Source organism: Grus americana, chromosome 4 (assembly GCF_028858705.1).
Source record: "Grus americana isolate bGruAme1 chromosome 4, bGruAme1.mat, whole genome shotgun sequence".
Classification (NCBI taxonomy): domain Eukaryota; kingdom Metazoa; phylum Chordata; class Aves; order Gruiformes; family Gruidae; genus Grus; species Grus americana.
Window position 1 is genome coordinate 36,222,582 of NC_072855.1, and position 6,689 is coordinate 36,229,270.

Sequence of the window (6,689 nt, forward strand, 5' to 3'; positions counted from 1 at the left end):
CATTTAAGAAGACTAATGAACATTTGACTACTCTTACTTTACAATAATGTTCTCCTTTGCCTCAGCTGAGCTGAAGCGTGATTATTTTCACTTGATCCCTGTGCAAACCTGGGAGAGAGGTGTCCATTTCTGCTTGGGAGCACAGCAGATCCCCCTCGCAGCTTCCATGGTGGTATTCCCACCAGGTGAGGAGCAGCAGTATTTTTTACCATGGGCATTTTCCACCTTTTGTCCAGCCCTGGACTGGGGCCATGGCTGGACGCCTTGGCAGCACAGGTGTATTTCCGATGTGCAGGAAGCCTTGCTGGCGGGGCAGAGCATCTTGCTCACAGGCATGCTCCAAACAGCAACCGCTTGATACTCACATAGGTAAGTCCTGCAGGACTGGTCCTTGGCAGCACCTGGTTCACCCCTTCACTGATCAGCTCTCTTCAGGAGCATTCCAGGCTGTAGCACTCACATTCGCACCCTATCGTGGCTTAAGTTGAGGAGGAGCCGGGGTTCATCCCTGCCAGAGGTCTGGGAAAGCCCCAGTGGACGGAGCCTGTCACAGGGGACGTGAGGCCATGCGCGGGTTTGGGGTGCTGCCACCGCTGGTGCGTGCTGTCTGTGGGAGCCCCAACATCTCCCTCATGCAATGCAAACGGCTCAGAGCACACTGGAAACTAAACATGACACAGAAGCAGAAAAATCCCAGTTCAAGATTTATGTAAGTTTTGGGTGCTTTTCTTTCTAGAAATAGCTACACAAAAATCAATCACTGGTGAGCATATACCCTCAGGAGACTTTATAAGAGATGAATCCCTGCGGCACACTCTCTCCTTCCAACAGCAATGCAAACTGTGGCTCCAGGACACAGCAATCGCAGGGTGTAGCTCACCATGCAGGGCCTGTCTGCTGTTCCTCACACAACCAGTTCCTGTTCTTGGCGCTAGCTGGCTTTCCGAGGCAAGGGCAAGGAAAATACCCAGCTGATTTTGAAATACAACGTGGTCACCTAAAATGTAGTTTCATTATTTTGTCAGTTACCAGCAGAACACATGGGGGTCAGTACAACACCTGAGCAACAGCACAGGGTGGGGAGGGAGTCCGGGGCACGCCTGAGCTCTGCGGGCTGCAGATGGGCACGGCTTCACACACAAATCCAGAGCGCAGAACAAGCGCACCAATGCTATTGGGAAAAAGATAGTCTGCAAGAAAAGAAATTTTAATCAAGTATTTACCAAGTATCACTAACCCAAAGAGAATTGAGAGCTTCCTGCAAAGTCGTTTCTCTGAGGCTTAGTGCAATCCAAGTGGAAAAGCCCATCACTTTTTTTTTTTCCCTAAATTATTATTTTTACCATGAAAAAAATCACCATACTTAAGGAAGTGCAGTGTGGGCTGCAGCCGGTCTGGGAACACATGCCTGGGGAGCACCCTGCAGCTCGCTGCTGAGTGGATAGGAGCACGGTCTTCCTTCCAGCCTGCAGGTACGGGGCAGGGGAAACTCCAGGAGATCCAGATCCTGGTTTGCAGGAGATGGCCATCAGCTTTATGACCTAAGCAGGCAGGTTACTTGCAGTAAAGCCATACAGCAGAGTTCAAACAGCCAGCGTTTGTTGATCTCCTCGTATGGATAAATTAATAAAACATCAAATTAATTTACCTAGAAATAGCACAGCTATCACAAGCCAAAGTTTACCACAATGATTTGCATTACAGTAACAAACATGAAGCTTAATCGTAGCTGTACATCTCCATTTCACTACAGAAAACGCTATGCCCTCTCCCCATGGTGGATAGCTTAAAACTGATAGTGCTTGTAAGTAATGCTGGTTCTTCCCCAGCCGTGAAATGCCAGGGAAATTCCAGGTAAAGCCCACGTGCTCTGCTTGGCCATGCACGTTTCATCCCACGGGGTAACCCTGGCACAAAGACCATCCTGCCAGATTCCCCCAGGTGCAAAAAAGCACAGCTCCTTTCCAGTCAGTGCATCGGGTCGCTCCTGCAGAGAGTATGGCCTCTTAGGGACATGTAACTAACCTAGGAAATAGAAAAACATTTCTGTTAAATTACCCTGTGTACTCAGCAGTATCTGGCTGAGGGGGATAACAGCATTCCTCTGTCACTACCCAAAAACTCCTTCGCTTAATTCATTAATCATTCTTATCAGCATCCCCTTCGTTCCTGGGCTATAAGCGTATTTGAACTATAAACTTCTCAAGTCCAAATCCACTCCGAGTGATGAGTGTCTTCAAGGTCACAAATTAACAGAGGCAATTGCTACGTTACCTACATAAAAGTCTTCAGTGGATCAGTGACCCTGAGAAAGAGACTTTATTAAAAGATAATATTTGCCTGACCTCTCTGCAACCTCCTAGCCAGGTAAATGTCTTATAAACAGGCTATTTTGTAGCAGATAGAGAAAAATTATCATGTTCCTTGTTATAAAGAGCTGCTAGTTGAAAACTGGACTAAAATATCTTAATTTTGCTTTTTACTTCTTAATGTTGGCCCATAGAAAAAACATCATATGGAAAACCAAATAGTAAGCATTCCAATATTCGCAAGTGTATTTCTGATTTCCTTCCCTCTGTTGTTATCATATATGACCTCATATGTATTACAGCTGTTTGCTTTGTCATTTGTGAACTATCTTGAGAGAGCACAGTCAAGGGTCACCCATTACTCATCACGTGCATCCAGGTACCAAACAAGTTTCCAGAAGTTAAGGCAGGATTCTCTGATGTCAATAGCAAAACAGAGAAGATTTTATATATATATATATATATATATATAAAAAAAATTATATACATGAAATCAAACAGTGAAGAGAAATCAGGCTAAGTTCATCCCGTGCTGCAGGCTAATGAATATCTTCTCTGCAGGACAAGGAACTGATATACAAGGGGCTTTATCCTCATTTGGGTATTCATTGCTGTTTTACTGGAATTTATTTCTTTCACTGGCATACATAGGTGTGTGTACATATACATGTATGTATATATATAAGCTACATAATGAAAACCATCTGGATTCAATATATTACATATACTTACTTATTAAAATCATTTGGGAAATGAATAATTTAAATACTGGTTGGCACAAAAAAAAATATTCAAGTATGGAAAACCAAATATTTTTAAAAGTTCAAGCTTCTCCTGTAACTACTTAAAAATATTCAGAAAACCCCACAGTAATTGCTAAAGAGTGCAGATAAGACAGAAAAGCTAAACATTTGTGCGCAAAATAGTTTACAAGGGAGAAAGTACGTGCACGCTCTAAAGTACAAATACTGTTGGAGGATGAACAGTTAAACTTTTAGAAAGAATAATGGAAATGTCAGCCTGAAGGTCAGCTTCAACTGCCCCAATGGAATCAGATACTTTTTAGGAACCCTTAAATGCAGACAAAAAAAAAAAAATGCCAATGACATGTTTTCATTTACTTTCCAGGGAGAAATTTTTGACTCCTAGATCTCCCCATCCCACTGGCAAGTTCAGACTCTGGTAACCAGCACGCATAGTTAACATAGTTTTGCATTGATACAACACATCCTATAAGCATAGCTATACAAACTTCATTGCCTTTGCACAATATCATGTTTCCCACCAAATTATCTAGAGATCTGGCAAGGAAATTCGACATAATTTTCTTGAAAAAAGAAAAAGAAAAAATGTTTACATTCTGTTCAGGTGAGGGAATTTATACTGTCGAGTAAGTCTTTGGGATAGTTTAAAATTCTATTGAAATACATAAATAGCTGGGTTTTGTTATCCAACACTTGCCATGTCTTTGGAAATAAGAAAAATGGCAACACTGAGAAATACAGAGTTTTGCTTTCCTAAAATGTGATTCATTCCCATTAGCATTTGCAACATATATTCCTTCCTCACCTCCCCTCAAAATTAAAACTGTTTCTGTAAGGCTCGCAAAGACACCAGACAAACAAAATTAATCTAGCTTATTCTTTTACATGTAGTTGATCACGCTCAAATCTACCTATGTAACACCCTGCAACCTGAAACTTTCTTGCCTTTTGTAAAGTTTCGCTGACAATGAAACAAGGCAGAGAACGTGAAGCCTTCTGCAGGAACAGGCAAGGAAGGCTGGTTACTTCTAACCTGAGGGGCTTTAAGATATACGTCCAAATACACGTACACCAAAGTGGGAGGCTTTCCAAGCTCTGGATGACATCTCTTGTGGTACGAGAGAAGAGGTGGTTCAGAAATTGGATAAAAAAGGAACAGCTCTTTTAGACAGATTGTCTAGCAGACCCAGAATTGCTTTCTCCTGGAGAGACTTTGGAATAGAGGAGAAAGAGCGAGCAGCCATGCCTTAAATGCCCACACTCACATGGCCATAAGCAACACACTGTGAAGAAGTAGCAGTTTGTTGGTAGGTAACCATCCTTTCTCCTGCGAGCTGCTGTCCCTATGCCTAGCCACACCGCAGGTGACACTGAGCAGTCTCCCCAGTCTCTGCAGAGCAAACAAAGATGAGTCTCGAAGCTGCGTTAAGACTGGAAACTTCTCCGAGTCCCGCACCGTGCCTAGGTATTTCCACAGCAGGAGGGCACGTACGCACATTCCCACGCGGGGCAATGCTGGGCAGTGTTCCCTCCTAGCCCAGAGGCTGACGGAGTGCCCTCAGAGCAGGCTTTTATCACAGAAATCCACGGGCACAACCTCACAGCAGATCCCACCACAATCTGCCATAGAAACAAAGGAAGGGTTTTCCCCAGAGTGCTTTGCCCTGAAGAAGCAGAAAGCTAAGGCATGCCTGACAGCCAAGGTGCAAAGGACATTTCAGCCATAGAGTTTCGGGGTCCAGGAAAGGCAGCAGACCAGCTAGTTCCTTGACTAACTGCAAAAATCAGAGCCCATTCTAGAGGAAACTTGCAGAACTTAAGGAGAAAAATAATAAATTTCTCAGGAACTACAATAACATAAGGGAGATCAACCAGAATATCACAGCAATCTCTGGAAGCAAGTACCTATCTGCAGAGGCAAGCGAGCAAGCAGGAAAGCGTGCTGCCTGGGTTTGAAGGGAACCTTCCAATGACCTTCTTGGGCAGCAGGGACCTTGCTCCTGCCGAGTCCCCTCCTCCAGCAAGGGGAAGGGCAGTCAGTCACCTTCTGCACAGATGGCATCCTCGCCAGCGGAAAGAGATTGCGGATATCTGAGAAGCGGAGCACAACAGCTGGGACAAGTTTTAACCAGTTCACATATCTCAGGACCAGTCCGTATCTATATTATCTGAAGTTATCTCTGTGCTTTTTTGCAGAGCACACAGAAGTGTAGCCCAGCGTGCTAGCCCTTAAATCAAGCAGGATTAAAGAGGTCCCAGGTGGTACTTAATACTTCCACTAGGTTTGTTCATCCCTCATTTAAAAAAAAAATAAATAATTAAATCTAGGTTTTACTTTAGCAGAAACCTCAAAGCAGTTGAAACTTTTTCCCCCTTAACTAGTTTTATCAGGCTACAATGCCCAGAACCAACCCCCCGGACAGGTCTGAAGAGCCAACTCTCTAAAATTATTTCACACATCATATAAACTTGTTTTCTGAACCTTCTTCTGAGCACAATGGCTAATTGGGATATATCCAATTTTTTTTTTTTTTTTGACTACTCAAGTCACTTTTAGCAGCACATTACAGCTACCCAACAGCCATGTTCCTGCTGAGACAAGACATCCATGTTATAAACATGAACATAACCCAGTGTGGTGAGGCAAGGGTTTCCATCTCCCATGTCAGTTAGCCAGGTAAAATGCTTAGTCCTCAGAAAAGGGCTACAAAAGTAGTTATCTCTGCTCTTACCAGTCATTGTCCAAAGCATTCCTAAGGAGGACAGGGAGAGTAGGTTGGGATAAGATACCCACATTTGCTGTTGGCCTCCTTTAGCTGAACTCCCTCACTGAAAAAGACACGAAGGAGCAGGAGCTCATTGTTTCTCAGAAAAGGAAGCAGCAGAGTAGGTTTAAGGAATGAGATGCTTTTGAGAATTTTTTTCTTCCTACTCTACCTCAAGCCTGAAGGAGAGTCATAGCAGAAGTATTCTTACAGAGACTTCTGATCTCCCAAGTGCAGGCAGAGAGAGTGTGAAGAGAAACATCTTGTTCCGTAGGATGTGCAAAAGTAAGCTGATAGAACTCCCAAACCCCCTGTGTAAATCAAAGATCTGAGAAGACATAGTGCAAGACCCTAAAAATTGATCAGGAATTATAATTTTTTTTAATCCTTCATTTTTCCTGAACTTCTTATAACTGGACCTTAGTGGTCAGAAGCAGTGACAAAGGGCTTGAGTACATTTCTTTGCTCCAGACTTCACCGTAGGCCAGGAGATCTGAGGTGATGGGACACGTTCTTCCTCTCTTGCGCACTTGGTAGCATAAAAGGGGAGGAAACAATATTGCTGGAGCTCAGTAGCAGTCTGAACATGTTGATCTCAAACTTTTTTCCCTGAAAGCTATTTTTAAACTAGTCTAAAAGTAGCTTCTCTTCTTTGATGCTTAATTAGTTCCAATTAAAATAGACTACATTTAAGTAGTATACGTCAAAGTTTGAATGGTGCTCATCAAAATACAGTAAACGATAAAAAAACCCTGCACTTACACTGAAATATATATGCCCTTTTTATCTCCTCAAGACTTCCAAAGGGGTTTGGGTTATGAATCACAAACATTCCCCTCAGCATTAGAGTC